At 41.8% G+C, this 19,661-nt stretch overlaps 1 protein-coding gene across 4 annotated transcripts in view; it reads right to left on the reverse strand.

Moving 5' to 3' along the window:
* LIN28B (lin-28 RNA binding posttranscriptional regulator B) overlaps nt 1–19,661 on the reverse strand; it is a 102,473-nt gene that overhangs the window by 5,406 nt on the left and 77,406 nt on the right. The gene's annotated exons all lie outside the window — the stretch shown is intronic.

Genomic DNA, 19,661 nt, shown 5'->3' on the forward strand with positions numbered 1-19,661 from the left:
CGGCTCTGTCCCAGATCCCGGCATTGTCCCAGGGTCCGGCACTGTCCCTGATCCCGGCACTGTCCCCAGGGCCCGGCACTGTCTCAGGACTGGCTCTGTCCCAGGGCCCAGAACTGTCCCAGGACCGGCTCTGTCCCAGATCCCGGCATTATCCCAGGGTCCAGCACTGTCCCAAGGCCCGGCACTGTCCCCAGATCCTGGTATTATCCCAGGACTGGCTCTGTCCCCAGATCCCGGCATTGTCCCAGGACCGGCTCTGTCCCAGGGCCCAGCACTGTCCCAGGGCCCGGCTCTGCCCCACGGCCTGGCACCTCAGCTCCTCAGCCCGGGCACGATGGGCCGAGGCTCCGGGCCGGTGGGGACGCAGGGTCTGTAATGGCACTTAGGGGTTCGATTCAAAATAACCTCAGTAAAGGCCCGGCAATAGTCATGAATCTGTGTTTGTGTGTTTCCTCTCAAAACTCCCAGCCCATGTACACGTGGCTGTGGCCGCGGTGCCACTTTCCGTGGGTGCAGAGAGGCCCCTCCAGCCGCACGGACACAGCTTCTCCCACACTTCTCAGAAATGGCTAAAGCCCACAAAACCTCTTCTATTTAACCTTGTTAGCCAGGGGAGTCCTGAAGAACTCTCCAGCAATTCCTTACTGAATCCTTTGTAACACACACCAGGAACACCAGTTATTGGATTACATTATTCTAACATACGATACAAAGAAATAATTACACGCCTTTGGCACGGTGACCTTATGTCCACCACTGAGTTTTCAACTTTGGCTGCTTTTGTATGGTTTCTGTTTCTTTGTTTTATAAAACTTGCACTGAATGCATAGACATTTCATTTCTAATAATCAAACCTTACTGGAAAAAACTAAACCTGGTTTTTTGGGGTTTTTTTTGCTTTCCTTTAACCACCGACCAATTAAAAACAATTATTTCACAAATACTTAGTCTGTAGAGTCAACGTAAGGATTAAAAAAAAGACTGTAACTATAACTGTGAACAAAATACTGCAACGTGCTCTGGATCAAGCCCACATAAAGATACGTTACATTTTCAGATTCCTGAAAAGTAACAAAGCACCATTTGACTATTTTACCCAGGATTTAGTAGACCCTACTAGTTTATACAATATCAAGAAGTTTAATCCAAGCAAAGCTTTTGTATAACTGAAGTCTCACCTACGGAATTTGCTTTACCTTGCAAAGAAATGCTATTGATAAAACCTGCATAATTTTTTAAAAAAGACTGCAAATATCAACATTTGTAATTCCACTCCAAGAAACAATCCCTGGCACCTCCCACTTCACATCTCTTCATCACTACTAGCAAGATACCAATCATATCTTCATTTCCACAGACAAACAAAAAACCAGCACAAGTTGCTCATGGCATGCTGCATGCCATCATGTCCTACAAGACTGGCCAATAATTTTAAAAAGTTAAATAATGAACAGAACTTCACTGTCCTTTCAGAAATCATTGTGATTTATTGTTGCATCTTCCCTAAAAATAAGTAAGAAGAAACCAATGTTTCTTCTTAAGTACAATGAACTCTGCACTTCTACAACAACTGCAGTAACATATTTTAGGTTCCATTTTGATGTCACCACTGCACTGAAGTTTGATGTGATTTTTCAGTGGAATTTGAAGACTGTGCTTACACTACTCTGTCTGCATATACGACAGACTAACCCATGAAGACAAACACAGTCTAACAAAGCTTCCCTTGAATCACAAAGAAAATAACATGTACCAGCCCCATTATCAGTTAGTATTGATTTCCCTAGCACAGGAAGGGAAATGACATACTAAGTACATTGTAAAATCCAAACATCCTGATCTAAGACCAAAACATCAAGTTTTTTTCTCCCGTGGTTAAAAAAATAATTTTCAAGTTATTGAACATTATCCCTCTGACTACTTTTTGCCAAATCATTGCAGGTATTTTCAAATTAGTGACCCTCACTTGGCAGTATGTTCAGCATTCAGTCTTCCTAACTGGCATTCAGCTGTTTCCACCACAAGCTTTCCTAACACCTTCTGAAAAAATTAGTAAGGAAATAAGCCTTGCGATTAGAGAAATGAAACAACAGCAGGTAAAAATTTTTAAGTGTTTTACTTTCTCCCCTTCCAATAAATACATCTAAGGATTCACAGATGTGGTACTGATTGTAATTAGGTTATATTAGAGAATGATGTTTATTATTACCTTTGTCATTGGTTTCTAGCAGTGTACTTGTTCCTGGGATAAATGCATTATAACACAGTATAGCATAGGAGTATGTAGACATTCTGGAAATTGTGGTTTTTGTCTTAATTCAGGACATGGAATTTTATGGCTGTGAATGCATCAACACATTTCTTTTCTCCCTTAATACCACAACTATTTAGAACAGTTAAAAAAAAAAAGAAAAAAGTTTGAAAATAGGGTAAAGGGCCTCAGTAGCAGGATAGGCAGTAGCCATGGACAAATCAATTTAATCAGTCACTGTGGTATGCTCTGTGTTATCCAATTCAGTGGACCATTTCACCTCACCAGTTGGCAAAGAACCTGCTGTCAGGGCCCCTGCTTCCATTCAAGCAGCCTCTCTCACCCTTTGCATATATACTCAATCAATACATCCTATTTGCAAAATATTGTAATTCCTTGCATCTATTTAAATTTTCACTGAAATGTCACTGTAAAAGAAAAACTCTGTCACAAGCAGTTGTGATTAAACTCTGATTTGGTTTTTTGGGGATGTTTTTTGTTACCAACCAATTCAAGCATCTGGGTAAAGTGTCACATTAAAGTACATATGTGCCAGCCAGGGTGTGCCTGGACTTACAGAGGAGGGTGATATTTATTCAGTTCTTTTAACTATTTATTCATTCCTCGTCAACCACTCTTGCCAGGAGAACAGATCACACCTTACACTGAAATGCCCTCCCTTTCCAAGGGATTTATCCCAAAATGGAGGTGGTCAGCCACCTCAGAGCTCACAAATGACAGCATGGCACCATCCCCAGGCATTAAGGTATGTCATTAACCCTTTCATCCTGAGCACTTCAGCCCTTTGCTCCTCTCTGCTGCCTGTACTTACGTTAAAACATCACGAAAGCCGAGAGCACGATGCGCACATGGGAGCTCACACATTCACATCCCCACCTACACACATACACAGAACAATACACAAGCTGATCCTGCCATGAAAACGGACCAACTCTCATTCCACTCTGCTCTCAGAAACTCCAGATTAGTGCAACCAGAGCAAGTACCTCTTCTGAAGCACCACAGAAAGAATGTATGTTAGCTTAAACACAAGTTTATATGTAAATTCTACCGTGAGGTGAATAAAACACAAAAAGCCCTTAAATGTGCAATTATAATAGAATCAGCACTTACAAAGAACAAAAGTAAGAAGGATTTGTTAAAATAGGATTGTCTTTCTCACAGTAGGCTTCCATGATTTGCTAGCTAGCTTCAGGCTCAAAAATATAAAGAGATGGCAATTATCTTAACGGGAAATCCTTTCTTCTCTACAGCACTGACAGGAAGGTGAATCAGGGTGATTTTTTTATATAAAAAAGATGAACATCTTAATAGAGGAACACCTTGAGGAACTTGTCTAGCATTATATTTCAATACTCTCAAAAAAACTGTAACAATAACACCCACTAATGAAGAAAGAAGAGAGCATATAGCTAGGTTAAGAAAACCTCCTAAATTCTCCTTCACTATGGATTTGTGATTGCATAAAACTATACATATTAAAGGAAACATGAAGAAGCAGAAGTGTACAGATTCCAACATAAAATATGCTGAATTAATTGCAAAAAGCTGATGACGGAAATTGATTAGAAATACTCAATTTCACAACCAAATAATGTCATCTAGTCTTTAGCCTTTTCTTCTTGTTCCAGCAATCAGATACTCCTACTCAGGAAGCACACCCCAGCCCTAAACTTTTTAAAACAACAATACCCTTGCCTTGCAAATACATTTTCCATAGTAACAACTCAGATGGGTTAAGCAGCACTAGTTAAACACAACTACTTGCTTCTTTGAGCTGTTTTATAATATAATTTAGATGATAATCCAATACATATGACAAGTAGAGAAAAAATATGTGTAACCCCAGACTGTTATCTGTTGAGAGAAAAAACCGTAAAATTATCCAAGTGACTGACTTGGGGGAGGGGAGGCAGGGAATAAGGGGTTAACATCTAACAGGGATAGGAAAGGGAGGGAAGGGGGTACACTCAGAGGAAGACTAAAATAATTCACCAGGATATACCCCACACCAATTCCTCTTTTGTTATTCCTTTCTGAATGCTATCAGACCACAAAAAATGATTCTTGACTAACAATACTCCATCTTGCACTACATTAATGCCTTGAAAATGGCATGGAATCCTAGCAGTGTGTGCACATGAGATGCTGTTACAATACACTGAATGCAACTGTGCAGTTAAAGCACAAAGGAAATGTTTAAAATCGTACCTAAATGTGCTGTCCTTTTCTGCCATTACTTTCACAACATACCTAAAGAAAGGCAGATGGAACAGGCAGCAGATCACTTCAATTATTCTATTTTGTAAATGGCTGTAAAGGGAAGTTAAACTATCCATGATCTAACAGAGAAATGGGTCTTAGACATAACTAAGAGTTCATCTGTTTAAGGCTACAGTGACTTGTCATGAAAATAAGGCCATGAAATACTGCAAAGGGATGATTCTCACTATCTGGATGTGACACTTAAAAAAGCTCAGGGTGCTTGCTCAGGTACCACCTGGGACAAGTGAGAGAGACCTCCCACACCTCAGCAGGTGTTGGAGGATCCTCAGAAAGGATCTTCCCCACTATTGAGGATCTGCTAATTTCAAATTGTCTGTGCTGCAGCTTGAAAAGCCAGGTTGGATGGGACTCTAAACAACCTGGTCTAGTGGAAGGTGTCCCTGCCCATGGCAGGGGAGGTTGGAACTAGATGGCTTTAAGGCTCCTTTCAACCCAAAGCATTTTGGTGAGCTAACAAGACACACAGAAGATGAGTGGAATGTACACTCTGCTCGTGCCCTCTGACAGGGAAATGAATGGGATGTTTCTGCTCACACGTGCATTGCTGGGGTTTACACCATTCCGGTTATCAACCTTTAATTCTTAAACTGTAGCTGAATGCAGGAGAGAATACAGCCAAGTTTGAAAACACTCTAAACAGCTATTAGAATTCAAAGTAGTGAATACTGAAATACTACTGAAATAATAATTAAGGTCAAGTGAAATTATCTTGTTAAATAAACTAGAGAAAGGAATATTTACAATCTTCATCAGAGCATTTATGGCTTGTCCATCAAGCAGGCTTACAACGAGGAAGAAAACCTCACTAGCACCCTCATCTATCAATTCATGGGAAAAAAAAAAATCAGTTTAATTTTAAAACTGTAAGTATTTTTAATCAAGAATGTTGTTAAACAGCGTATTGTCAATGCAGAAAATGGCACACTGGTGCCACATTTAGATTTGTGTTGGTCCTGTGAGTATTTGCTACCCTGAACTTCTCGTTCATGCAAAACACTGTGCAGAGGCAACATGCTGGGAAAGTTAATTGCAGGCTGGCGTTCTCCAGTGAAATTCAGTTAGAAAATTTCCTGTGCTTTACTAGCTTTTTGAGATATTTAACAGGAATATAAAAAAAAGATAACCTCTTAAAGAAAAAAAAAAAGATTAAATACAATAAAAATTCTCACCCATCTATTATTTGTCCTGTGAATCCTACAACTCATGATAATGTACCAGAGATCCAAGACTTTCCATTTTGTGAGTAAAACAAGGTCCCTCCTTTTTTTTTTTAAGCTTGCCTTCTTTTATTTTACAGATAGCCCCATCACGCTGACACAAACCCGCACTGTCGGCGAGGCTTCCAATAACGCAGGGTGGAATATTGATGATGTTTACTCTTGTTACAAATAAATAAATAAAAATGCTCTGTTGTAAACTCATCAGATCGACTAGTTTTCTGTGGTTAGTTCTAAATCGATCTATTTTCCCCAGTGTATCACAGAAGTATTATCAATAGGTTACGGTCTTTTGTTGCTCGGGCTTCCCCTCCCCCTTCCCCCCAACAAAGAAGCTGACAAACAACGTGGGGCATTTGCCTGATAAATCAGGCCTGTCAGGATACAATTTAGCTTAAGTTCACGAGGAAATAAAATTGTTTAAAATCTGCTAATACAATTTTACTGGAAGGTGATGGGGTTTGTTTCGGTTTTTTTTACAGCCAAGAGCAACAATGGAACAGAAAGGTGGTTCAAAAAGCACAAAATGCAGCTTTTTCTCCACAAAAATGGAAAGGACTGCAGAGACAGCAGATCTTAAAAAATAACTTCAACGATGTCGTTTCCATTCTTCCTTTCCACCAAACCTTATCTCTGCTATCCACTCAGCTCCCTTTACAGGCATGGAGGAAAATTATTTTTCACGCAATCACACAAAAATCCTTAAGAAATTCATCTTCATGGAGGAATGATTTGGATGCATTTTCATTTATTACAACAAAAGGGTTTTCTTTATATTAAGAGCTAAAAACTCCTGAAATAACAATTTGCGAAAGTGAAGCTTTGTTTCTAAATAACATGAAAGATGGTTTTGTTCCTATAATATCAATATAGCATGGAAAGAATGTGTGTATTTTAATGGCTTTAATCCATCCAGATAAAGCAGATAAAAAAATCAGCGATGGTTTAAGGAAGTTATGTTTTAAACAGTCATATATCACACATTTCAAACATGAAATGATTTCAAGTAAGTCTACTACTACAAATCTTTTTGCACTATGAAACCACACACACAAATACTCTCAACCACAAATTTCCCTTGTAAGCTTTAATTTCTGTGGGAATAATAAAAGAACCCAATTTTTCAACAAGAGCAGCTCTGTATGCAGTAATTTTTTTTAAAGTACACATTTTGCACAGTTGCTGCTGGTGGTGGCAAGGCTGCCTGGGCTCTGCTGTGGGCACTGCTGCTGTGTGCACCCACGTCTGCAGCGCTCTGGCAGCGCCAGCTGGGCTGGCCAGGGCTGAGCAGACCTTGCTGCCTGTGCCTGAGAGCACTGCTGAGGGCCCCTGTTTACAGAAGCCTGCCTCGGTAACACTAGAAGCCTTTCACAGAGGTGCCTTGAGCCTCCTGGCCATGTGGATAAGGATGCATGCTGCATAAAACCGGCTCAACTCTTTCTGGGTCAGTGAGGTGCTGGTCATGAGCTAAGAGGCATGCCTGACCTTATCTGCCTCTCAGCAGAGCTGGTTCCAGGGTTTCCACATCCACTGATCAGTTAATCCACAGATGGGATAAAAAGGCAGTGGGTAACTGGGAATCAGTTGTTAAAAATTGCATTTTCAATTTTGTTCCTTATTTCATCACTAACATTAGCAGCAAATACAATAAATACAGCAAATGCAAGTGACGCCAACTCACAACAGCAGGAAACAGCAAATGGCATCCTGGCAGTAGGGTGGAGCACTGAAGCAAGCCACAGTAGAGAAAGAGGAAGAAAAAGGTTGTTCTGGAAGTTCATAACCTATTCTTCCTCCCCAAATACCAGCTGTGAGTGGTATGACTTTAGGTACCTTATATAAATCAGTTTCACACACAAAGTTTCAGAAATATCTGATGACAGGAGTATGGACTGACTTAGATGCTGGCCTTGAAATGGATTCTCCTATTACATACACTGAGTTAGATGGCTTGCATGAATGCAGGCTTCATGAGTGTTAAGGATTGCAGGATTTAACCAGCAGCTCACATTTTCATTTCATTCTTCAGAAGCAAAGGGATGGTTACTGTCTCTATGACACACTCTCTATGAGGAGACTATGCCAGCTACCTCTATAGGGGTTCTTTCCAGAGCTAATGGCACTGATTAAGTCATGTCACATGAATCACATGGAGGGCTTCCCATCCCAAATGTGGAACAAAAGGGCATCAAACATGGTGCTTGGTTTTGCTTGAAATAGCACCTGTAAGTTCACACATTCAATACCCACAAGAACAATTAAAGAATTCAGATGCTCTATAGCCACACTTTAATGGTAAGGAAAATCTGCATCACTCTGATTGCACTGACTGAGAAAGGAAGCAGTCACCTTATTCACTTTTCTCAACTTGCATCATAAGATGTCTAAAATGGACTAGCTTCATATATTGACATTATTACTAAATGGCTAGGCTGAGCATTTTCTGTAACATATTTTTAAGAGGCTTTCAGTATCTTGAAGAAAAAAATATTTTGCAACTTTCACATTAAAATGCGGAAGCAACAGTAAAGCGTGAAAAGAGGATTTCGGCTGCAACAGGATTAAGCCTTATATGTTAAAGCTTTTAATTCCCACCTGAGGCAGGTATTCTTGTTGTCCCACACTGTCTGATCCCTGAGCATTAAAAGAGAAATAATGCCATTTTCTACTATTCTGCCCTATATCACACCACCAGATTAATCCTCATCGTTAATTCTCATTATTAATTGTGTACATAAGAATATAAAGCAATTTATGCATATAAAAATTATTGTTAATTCAGAATTTGGTGTATCCTTTTTCCTTGTTTGGCCTCAGAATGGCAAATCTCATGCGCATGTTTAATACTTATATCTCTGAATTTTGTTAATTCTGTGTACAGTTAAAAATAATGGAACAAAAATAGTTTCCCTATATGTTGTAAACTAGATCACTTTATCCTCTTGGCTGGGATTATTTAGATTAAGTGATATCACTGCAGTAAAATTATAACAATGAAGTTAATAAAAGTTTTCTTAAATATTGCTAGTTCCCAGCAACAGAACATCTTAATGGTCTTAGTTCTCATGTCAGTCACAAGGGCATAGATCCAGAGCAATTTTTATGACTTCACCGAACTTATTTTCTGTTCTCTTTAATAATGTAACACAGAAAATTTCCCACTGTGTACAAATTCTGAAAAGTCACACAGCAGCAGCCAAGGCTGGTTGCAGAGGTCAGGCTGGTACAAGCTGTGAGGCCATGGAACAATGTAGGCTGAAGCTCCTTCATTCCACCTGTAAATTTGTGTTTGCTGGTTGATGTAACATTTGAAAGCAGAACACAGCATAAATCACAAAGAAAACCAAAGAATTGTGGCAAGAGTGGAGGAAATATGTGTCTTCTGCCCATTTTTGCTCAGCCTTTCAGCCTAAGAAAGAATGAATTATCTCAAAATTAAGGACATTTATAGGCCAGGGTCAGCTTTTCTGGCAGGACTGATGAACTCTGAATTAGGAGATTTGATAAAACAGGAGCCCTACACTTAAATAAAATGTTTGAAAGCAAAGAACAATTCAGATAAGAGCACCTCAGTTGTGATCATGGCAGGGGAAGAACAGATTACAAGCTGGACATTGAGTAAAGCTGCCACAGGAAAACACAGTGGATATGCTCACTGAACACAGCACAACCAACTTCCTGTAGTTTTGATCAGAAATTCACACCCAAGCTGCAACTCCAACTATGAAAGCCCTGAATTTACAATTTTGAAAGCAGTCACAAACCAGAGGAATGATTAATGTCAGCATCCTGTCTGTGTTTTAATAATTCATTTATACTCTGAAACAGCCCTCCAGTTATCCAGTAGCACTCACTGTGCAAGGCAGGAACAATGTACATTTAAGAGTGGAAGTGCACGGAGGTAGAAAGGGCAACAAATTTTAATGCAAGCCCAAAAGTTGTTAGTGATAAATCAAGACCACTGGTAGGGGTGGAGGAAGGCATGTGTGTCTCTGCAGTCACTCACTGAAGTGTGCAAAGGCCACAGGAAAGAATTGGGGAACGGTTACAAGGGGATTGGTTACAAGTTCTTCCAATTTGGAAGGAAAATCTTGACTTCCAGTAAAATAGAGGATTACTCAGTTATGCTGGTAGCCTGTCTGCTCTCCTCAGATCCCAGGCTCTGGGGCACGTTAGAATACACAGGAAGGTGACTGTGACATACTGCAGGGGCTAGGAATGGAACATATAACATGTCAAATCCATAGGACTTCATTAGCCCTGACTGAAACTCAGCTTCTTCCTGCTTTAATGATTATTTACCATACTGCCACAAGGTTATAGAGACAATTCTTATTATTCATTGAGCTGTTAATTATTCTAGTGACAGATCTACTGCAGGAAAAATTGAGAGTATCCTTCTGCCACAAGACCTTAAAATATCACAGCTGAGACAGGGGATTTGAACTCACAGCAAACCGAATTTATCATTTTTTTCATTCTGGATAAACACTCAGCACTTGAGGAAGGAGGGAGCTCTGGCAGGCAGTGTGAGGGAGCACAGCTTCTCAGCACCAGGCTGGAGCAGTGGCAGTGTCCTCCAGTGGCAGGGTCCTTTCCCACAGCTGCTCCTGAGGGGGGGCACATGGGTGCCACAATCCTTAGTGAGTGCAGTAACAAATTGCTCTGGCTGTGGGTGTTGGATATCTGTATCACTGCACCAATGAAAAAACCAAACCACCAATCTCAGGAGCTGCTTTGTAGCTGAACTCTTCACCCTCTGCACCCGATGGAATCCCAGAGCCTCCATCACTGCCTGTCCTTGTCAGGTACAATCTCACCCACATCTTGTGCTGCTTCCATCACTGTGTGTAATGCCCCAGTCTTGCAACTGGTCACTGACCCTCGTTCCACAAAGAGTGAAGATGAGAAACCTGGGTGTCTCACCTACAACCTACTAATCCTCCTTGAAAAGGCTGAACAACCATCTGAAGATTACAGCACCCTGCTGATGGAGGGAAGATGTGCATCCAAACTGGGGAAGGTATGTGGTGAACTGGGGGACCTTTTGAGTAGGTTAGAAGTGTTCTCACTGGCTTGGGCCATACAAGAGGAGAACTCAGAAGCCAACCTGGTAATTCCTGAGGGACTCAGCTGTAAAAGCTAGAGCACAGAGTTGCTGCTGTCCAGTAAAAACCCACCTGACACAAGACACAGGCAGCAAGTTAAATTTGGCATTTGAGTCTCCTGGAGGCACCTAAACATCAAATCTAGGAACCAAATGCCTTTTGTGAGGTTGGAAATAGTCACACCTGAACAGAGTTAGCCATAGAAGACAAGGGACCAGACCTTTAGAAATCTCACTTCCTACAATATTCCTGGATACTTCCAGGAACAAATCAATTGTTTATTAAACCAACCTCTCTCTTGAAAACCTAAAAGGACTTTGCTCCTAAGCAAGATCCCTTTGGCTCTCCTCCTTACAAACCTTCTATCCAAAATATCCAAATTTCCTGGAAATACACAATCCCACATAACCACAAAATGAAGGGAAACTGTGTCTGCCACCCAGGACTCTGGATTTCAAGCACAGCCCACAAACTTCCCTTATGAAAAGTCTCATCCTTCCCAGGCTCAGAAGCTGGTGATAGAAACTTCTTTCTCTGTCACAGGCAGCCTCTGTGACACAGTTAGATATAATCAAATGCTTACAGGTATTTAAATGCCTAAGTCCCACTGACTTCAGAGCTAAGCAAGGTCCTCATAGCTTAGAAGATCTGAGTCTGTGCCCCTCAGGATTATATCTGGTACACCAAGGAAAGCTATGGTACAACAAAGTACAACCATATGGTGATCAGGCCACAAATTGCCATTCACTAGCGCAGGAATTAAGCACATCCTGAAAAATGCATAACATACCTGATTTTAAAACTGTTCTCTTTGTTACAGCTATTTCACCACTGTCCAACTATTATCATGAAAAGTCATAGACAAGTTGTGAAAAGTAATTTCAATTACATCAGAAACATTACACAGAAAATGAGGACTATCATGACTTTAATTGGACTTCACATAAATGCTGAAATCCCCTCCACAAGTCCCTCTTGGCAGGCAGCACAGATTTGAGAATTAGATGAAGAAAGCACACACTTTCTAAATGATGAAAAAATCTAAACTAGAATGTCCTCAGTAAGCTACTGTGCTTAGATTTCATTCCAGTTTCCTGCAAAGCTTTGCACAGTGAGTGCCACCACTGCTTGCTGTCTTGGCAGCATCAGGAGCAGTTCCCAGGGTGCCCTTCTGTTTTCATACTCTGTACTCCAAAACAAGCCAACAACAGTGTGCTGTGCCAGGCAGAATGCAGGGAGTGTCAGGGACCCTGCTCCAACGCTGCAAACCATCCAGAACCATCAGCAAGTGACCAGGACTCCAGCTCAACTATTTTGCATTGCATTCACAGCTTTTCCTTGGGAATGTAAAAATAAGTGGAAGATAATTACTGAGTAAACAGCCTCCTTTCCAAGAAGAATGCTTCCAAAGGCATATAAACTGCTTTCAAAAACTGCTAAGGATGATCCCTGTGATGATCCATGCAGTCACTAAAATGCTAGCCAATTCTCAAAGGAAAAAATTTCAGTTAATTCACTACTTTTTTTTCCCTATTTGTAGCATTTATTTAGCTTGCTTCATATCACACCTCCAGTTTTGAGACAAAATCATAAATCATTGCATTGGCACAACTGTGGGTGTGATAAACACTGTCAGGAGGTGGGAGGGAGTAGATTAAGCAATGCAATTCCCATTGTCCTCAAACACTCTTGCAGAGGAATTACAATGTGGAACAGGCACACTGTCTGGGATTTACCCCTGGTCACAGCACACACATGGCTTTCACACAGATCTATACTGGATTTCTATCTGGATTCATGAATTTGTCAATCTCATAATATCCCATCTGATCCCCAGCAGTAGGTGTGTGTATGTGAAGAGTGGATGAAAGAATCACACACTCCAAGTCCAGGCAGAAGATGCAGATGTTCAGCTTAGTTTTGTGTGGCTGTGGCTGAATTTCCTTTCAGTTAGAGACAATGAGCTGGAAAAGAACTTAACTGACAAAAAGTAGCTGAGCTGTGTGCTTTGAGTTAAATACACTCTAAATATAGTGCACAGAGATGCTTAACATCCCTCCTCTAAGGAAATAGGTTTTTACACCATTCTTTTACATATTCCCCATAAATCAACCAGACCCATTTCAGGCTAACTAATGCTTTTTTTATGAACTATCCCTCCACTCATGCAGACCATAGCTGGGGCATTACCCACTTCATGCTCATGCAAGCTGCAGCTGGACATATGCTTTTACTTGCAGCATATTTTCCTTCTACCCCTTCCCAGGTTCTGCCTTGCTGTGTTATTCTTTCTTCATTTTCCTACCACTGCAATGCTTCATGTGGAAGCACTGCACCTGTCAGGGCTCAGCAAGAATAGTTCTCTATTTTCCTTTTGAGGCTATTGTTAAGGTAGGGCTTGAGTAAAAAGCTGCTGCTCATGGACAGACCAGCAGCTAAAAAGGGATAGGAGAAGGGAATGTCAAGGGTTTGTCACCAATTACATGAGATGACTTCTCAGCTCAATTTATTTTGCCTGTAGTTACCTCAAATTCAGTGGGCAGGAAACCTTTGAGAGGAGCTTGGCAACTTTGACATGCCTCTCAAATTTACAGTATTGTAAATTTGTAAAACTACTGCATGTTTCAATAAGCATGGCTATGATTACAGGACTGATGCATATAGCCAGAAACTCAAGTGTCATGTTCTAGGTTTCCTGTCTTTGCAAGAGAGATGAAAAGGCAGCACAGAGGGGCCATAAGGGTGGGTCAGGAAGCTGAACAAATGAGTAAGAAGAGGGATAAACAAGAAGAGGGTCATCCACACCAAGCCCCTTATTAAAGGCAAGGGAGGCCATCAGCAATGGCTCTGTCTCACCTGCTGGAAAAGCCTGGAAGGCACAAAGCAACTGCTCAGCCCTGGTGAGGCTGATGCCAACCCTTCTGCAGCATGCTCAGGAGGAAGTGTGTCCCATCACAGCAGTACTGGCACAGCTCAGCAAGGAGGAAGCTCAGAATGGCATGAGCTGAAGGCCTTCCCACGTGAGCCTGCTGGCACTGCCAGGATAACTGCGAGTCAACCATGTCTGCTGGTCTTATGGTATGCAAGTTTAATTGTAGAACTTCAGGAGCAGCATTAATTTCTGTTCCTCTACTGAACTCACAATTCATGGTCAAAGGCAGCCAAGATGGCCAGGTCATCCAGGGCAACACTCGCTCCATTCTGAGGAATGCCTTGCACAGCTCTGCAGCAACAATAGTCTGTCCTCACTCTGTAAATTACCTTGGCTCTTTACCATGGATTTAACTGCTCAAATGCTTGTCTTACAGACAAAATAGCTTTGAGATTCAATTATCAACTTTGATATTCATTCAGTAACAATTTTGATTTTTACTGAAGAATGGGACACTATAGAGGATGCTTGGGTTCCCTTAAATATGTCAAAGCTGAGACAAAGAACCTGATTTCTGCAAAATGCGGGGATAATTCCCATGCCCTATTATATTCAATGGCATAGAAGTTAACAGGCCAACATACCTGTTGACATACCACTGCCTCTCTAGAGCAAAATGTTTTTAGAGGTTACCTGCCATGGTTAACTCTGCTACTACCTAAGTACTTTGGTGCCTCTGAAAGCAGAGTGCTTTACAACAGAATACACCTATATGTATCAATATCCCTTTTAGCTTCAATGTATAGTTTGAAGTTTTGAGGTTTTCATGTCAGAAATGCTGGTGTCAACATTTCTAGGGCCTCAAATGATTTCTGCTGTTGCTGAATCCAGCCTCGAATATTACCGTGCCTGTAAATTACTTGGAGTAAACAATATTTGACTGCAATTCTAGTTTGTTGACAGGATTAAAAAAAAATTATTTAGGAAAAAAAATCTGCACTTGGAAATAGTACTTTAAAATGATCTAAATGCTACCACTCCATATCTTTGAAAGAGCAATACCAAATGTGCTTACCACACATCTTAGGCGACTCTTGCCGCGTGCGTTTAGAGTGGTGCTCCCTTCGGTCTGGCTCCAAAGTTAAAGCATCTGAAGTGTAAATTGTGTGTGACACAGCCAAGGAAACCCACTTTACTTTAACCTTGTTAATGGCGAGCCAGATGGAACCGCTGAGGCCACCCATTGTTCGGGTTGCATTTTTTTATAATGCCATGGTGTAGGTCCACAGGGCCTCATGAATTCCCCTCCTCTGAATATATACTGTGCTGTTAAAGGCACTGAAAGGATCAAGCTCTGCTCTGAGAGCAGCTGGCTTTGTATTTTTTTAATGGTTGTTAGCAGCAGCAGCAGGTCCATTCTACTCCCCTATTCTTCCTCTGCCCTTCTTAAAATCCTGATCTGTTGGTTCTTGAGGGAAACCAAACCCTAACTCTGACCTATATAGCACATCATACATTACCTCAGGGTCATTACCCCAAATATTCATCAAAAGCCTCAGATTCTCCCTCCCTTGCAGCCTCAGATCCTGCCCCAGCAGTTCTTAATCACACAAGTAATCATCACTGACTTCATCAACAGTCAGGTTGTAATTTCTTTCCTACCAAACCCAGGTAACCTGTGAGTGCATCATTTTTGTTAATGACCATTGCCTTCTGAAAATTTGGTCAAATTTTCCTGTCTTGACCTCCTTTGTGCCTTTAGGATGAAAAAGGAAGTAAGAGGAGTTTGAGCAAAGACAGCCCACAGCCAGTGACTCAGCCTGAGAAATAAGGGGGTACTTGCAAATTGTTACATGCCAAGACCCGTTTGAACAGCATTTGTGATGTAGAAGATGATACCTCGCAGTGCCAGGGCAATGATGCAGAATTGTCAAACATTTGCTGATGAAAAGCTGCAACACATGACTTAACAGAGGTAATAGAAAACCCACGAGACTACAGCTGGCTGCCTAGCAGGTTTCCAGTTGCTGTGCAAGATAACATAATTTTGGGAGAGAGGAGTACTGTTCTCCCGGTCTACTCCAGCTGTGGTGCATGCTGTTCTGCACAGGATGAGAAAAGCACAAAGCCATCTCTCCAGCCCTTCCTACCCAATGGGCCTGCCATCAGGAAAGCAAACTGCATCTCAGGAAAAGGAGGCAGCAGCCAGGAGTTACTGAATTGCACCACTGAGCAGCAGACAATGTGCCTCCCCCTCTGCAGAGGACTTGACACTGCAGTTAGCACAACCTGTGAATGGCACTAGAGGGATGCTGCAAACAATTATCTGTTCTTACAGAAACTGCACAAAGGCTTCGGCAACACTGAGGTTGAGCAGGCTATTAAAAGAGCTGAGAAACCATAATCAATACTTTAGAGGAAATTCCCTGATCTGTTCAAAGTGGTTTGCTTTTGCACTACACTGGCACAGTAAAGAAGGGAAGGAAATCCTACTACCTGACTCCCAGGCTCATCTGGTATAGGAGACACACACCTCATTGAAATATATTATACCCCTGCCATTCCCAGTTAGTCTGTGTGCCTTTAGGAAGGGGAGTCAGGAGGCACCTGAAGCTCAGCAGAGCTTAGCCTGCTGTAGGCATGAACTGGAGTAAGAATCAAGGACCATTTATCTTCTTTCTAATATAAAAATCATTTACCTTCTTTTCCCAAACTGCTCTAGATGCTGTCAAAAGAGCTGTTTCCACTGTTCGACAGGCTCCCAAAAACCAGCAGAATTCCAGCCAAACTCTTTACTCTTTCCTAGAGTTCCTGTAACATGACACAAAAACCTGGGGGCAAGCATGGCAGGCAGGAAAAAGGGAAGATCAATCTACCCCAATGTTCCCCAGTGACCAAGGGCAACCACAGGAGACACACCAGCAGGAAAGGCAGGACGTGGCAACTTCTGTTTTCCCCCAAAATGTCAAGTTTAAATTCTGTCCCTTACCCCTTTATCTTTTACATAAATAGTAGGGTGTAACTTAGGAAAGTTATTTTTTCTTGAATATTTCTTTATTATTGTTGTTCTTAAAGGTTATCTGTGTGGTGGTGCTGGCATAAGTGTGAGATGCTGCACAAGGCACAGAACTTTTATATTCACAGTGTAGTTAAAACCATTTCCATTTCTAAATAATAAATTACAGGGGAAGGTTCAAAACCAAGTGAAGCTCAGTAAACTATTTTTCACCTATTTCACAGTTCAGGTATTGGACTTTCTTTTAACTAATAATTTTCCTTTGCACATTGTAAAGCTCATTTTTGAAGGCCAGACTACCTTTAGTATATTTCCATTTTCTAAGAAAATTATCTAGTTAACAGAATAGAAATACTAGATAAAGTAAATAATAAGAAATAAGGCACAATTTGGAACTGATAAACTAACATTGCACTTCATCCACTTTTTCTAATTTTCCCATGTCTTCTCTATTAGCAGGATGCAAAGCTGTCATAAATATTTTGAGATTGGACAGGATTGATTGCCATTGCCTGCAGTTTTTATATCCTTTTTTCATGAACATTCTTTAGTCCTAAGTCCATATCTCAAAGTAAAAACTGTTAATAACCCTGGACTGATGTGACACTCAGTACTTTAGCACCCTAGGATGGAGATTATGTGCCCCCCTTGATTTCAGCATGTTAAGCTTCCTTGAAGCTTTGTTTCTTTCAGAGGCAGCTGTCTGCATTTCCATACCTTACCCTGCCTCTTGCCTCCAGAGCTTAAATCACATGCATATCAGTTAGAAAAAAATACATGCAAAATTATTTTTTCCTATGAAGTCTTGCAGAATTAATTAGGTCAGCTGGTAACTTTCCTCTGTTGATGATAATAAGAAGAAAACCATAAGCTGTCTTATAGAAAGGGAAGTCATCAATAAATCAGGACTTTAGTTGCCAGTACCACATTCTTTGTACAAAAGGAACTCTGAATAACATTAGTATCACTCTAGAGCTTTACCATAAATTTTTTTTTTTTAATGAACTGGTTGTTTGTTTGAAGTTTTTTAAGACACCTGTTCCATTTTCTTAGTAACTGAGGGCGTTTGAAAGATTCAAAATAATGCTAGTTTACTATCTCAACATTGCAAAATGGCATTTTATAACTTGCTTTTATACTTGAGCAGCACTTACAAATCCTTTGAAAACTCACTGATTCCTCGCAATGACTAGGAAAATACACATATCTGGAAATACCAGGGAATATATATTTCCCTTTTTTTTTTGGAAGCCTGGAAAACTCAACATTGTAGACTGAGTTTCACAAAGTTATTGACCCTTAGGTCTGCCTTCCAGCATTACAGTACTAACTTCAAGTGCTGCTTCTGTATAATCCTTCCCATTTGGTGGGAAAACTTCCTTTGAAGATGTGCCATTAAGAAACCTGAAATATTAACAACTTCTGTATGACACACAAACACTCTGTAATTGGAGCATGTGGTAAAATCAGATGGGAAGAATATGGTTTTCTGTTACTGTATGTGAAATTTATGTTATTTTTTCCCTTGTCATGAAGAATGCAGGCTATAATTTCAGTGCATTTAAGCTCCCAATGAACCTCTGAAACTGTAACACCCTTCATATAATGATTGTGGAACAGCAGAACACTGCAATGGGAAATGCCAGTGTCTGTACATATCTCCAGTTGTCTTCACATCGTTCACACCACTTCGAACTAATGCAACAGAAGCAGAAAAAAAAATGACACAGATTGTTTGGCTGAAGCTGGCAGGGAAGGAAGAGCTGTGATGACACCACAGCTGACTCCTCCAAGCCTACTGCTTGCATTTTGCAAGTTTTGAGGAGCAGCTGCTGAAAGGCAGGAAGGGAACTGAGAAATGACCACTGCACACGTACTAGAACACCAGAGTGGGAGTTAGCAGTGAGCTAAGCCTGACCACTGCACACGTACTAGAACACCAGAGCGGGAGTTAGCAGTGAGCTAAGCCTGAGCACTGCAGCGTTTAAAGGCTGCTCCCTGGCCTCACAGGGATGTCAGGCACAGAGCTGGGGAACGCCGCTCACCTCCCCAGCCAGCTGCCAACCTTCTGCTGCTGTACAGCTTCAGAGACAAGTTAATGGCGTGGTGGCACCAAAGCATCTAAACTAGGTAGGATTGCTTTTTGCATCCTGTTTTAATTCCCTGGCCAGGGAAACCACAGGCTGCAGCCCTGCTCAGAAGCAGGGACCATTGCTCTGGAGGGGAGCTGTGTACAGCCGGATCCACTGGCAGTCTGACAGAGGAAGCTCAAATAGAAAAGACCTCGCCTGGGACACTCCCCAAACCCTCTGCGAGGTCTTGCTGATGCCTAATTATACCTCTGGCCTTTTGGAGGCCAAACCCAACTCCCTGCTGGGTTTTGTGTTCCTGACACTTTCCTCCCGTGAACCCCGCTGGCTCTTAAATCACCACCTGCCACCAGTGAGGGCAGACTTCCTATGGCTCCTACTGCAGAGGCCAAAAAGCTGCTGCCAGCAGGGAATGTCTCGGCCACGTTGAGCAGAGAGCACAACACGGCTCACGCCGAGCTGCCCGTGGGGCTCCTCACTCCAGACAAACGCACTGAGCTGTTACCAGAGGCGTCCCCCACTCGGCCACCTCCCTGTCCGGTTGCTGCTCGGTACCTTTCATTCCTGCAGGATTAGTTTTTGCTCAGTTACGCTCCCTGAAGTGGCTCTCTGAGGAATTAGATCGGCACTGGTGACCCTGCAGGCACAGGACCGCAAGGCCGGCTGTGGGTGCAGGGGGGCCAGGCAGCTGCCCAGCCTCGGTAATTTGAAACTGCGCCCTGGCAGAGCCCCGGCTTCAGAGTCAGGGGCAGCATCCCTTTCTTTTAAAGTCACAGTTCCCCTTCAGGAAAAAAATAATA

Source organism: Agelaius phoeniceus, chromosome 3 (assembly GCF_051311805.1).
Source record: "Agelaius phoeniceus isolate bAgePho1 chromosome 3, bAgePho1.hap1, whole genome shotgun sequence".
Classification (NCBI taxonomy): domain Eukaryota; kingdom Metazoa; phylum Chordata; class Aves; order Passeriformes; family Icteridae; genus Agelaius; species Agelaius phoeniceus.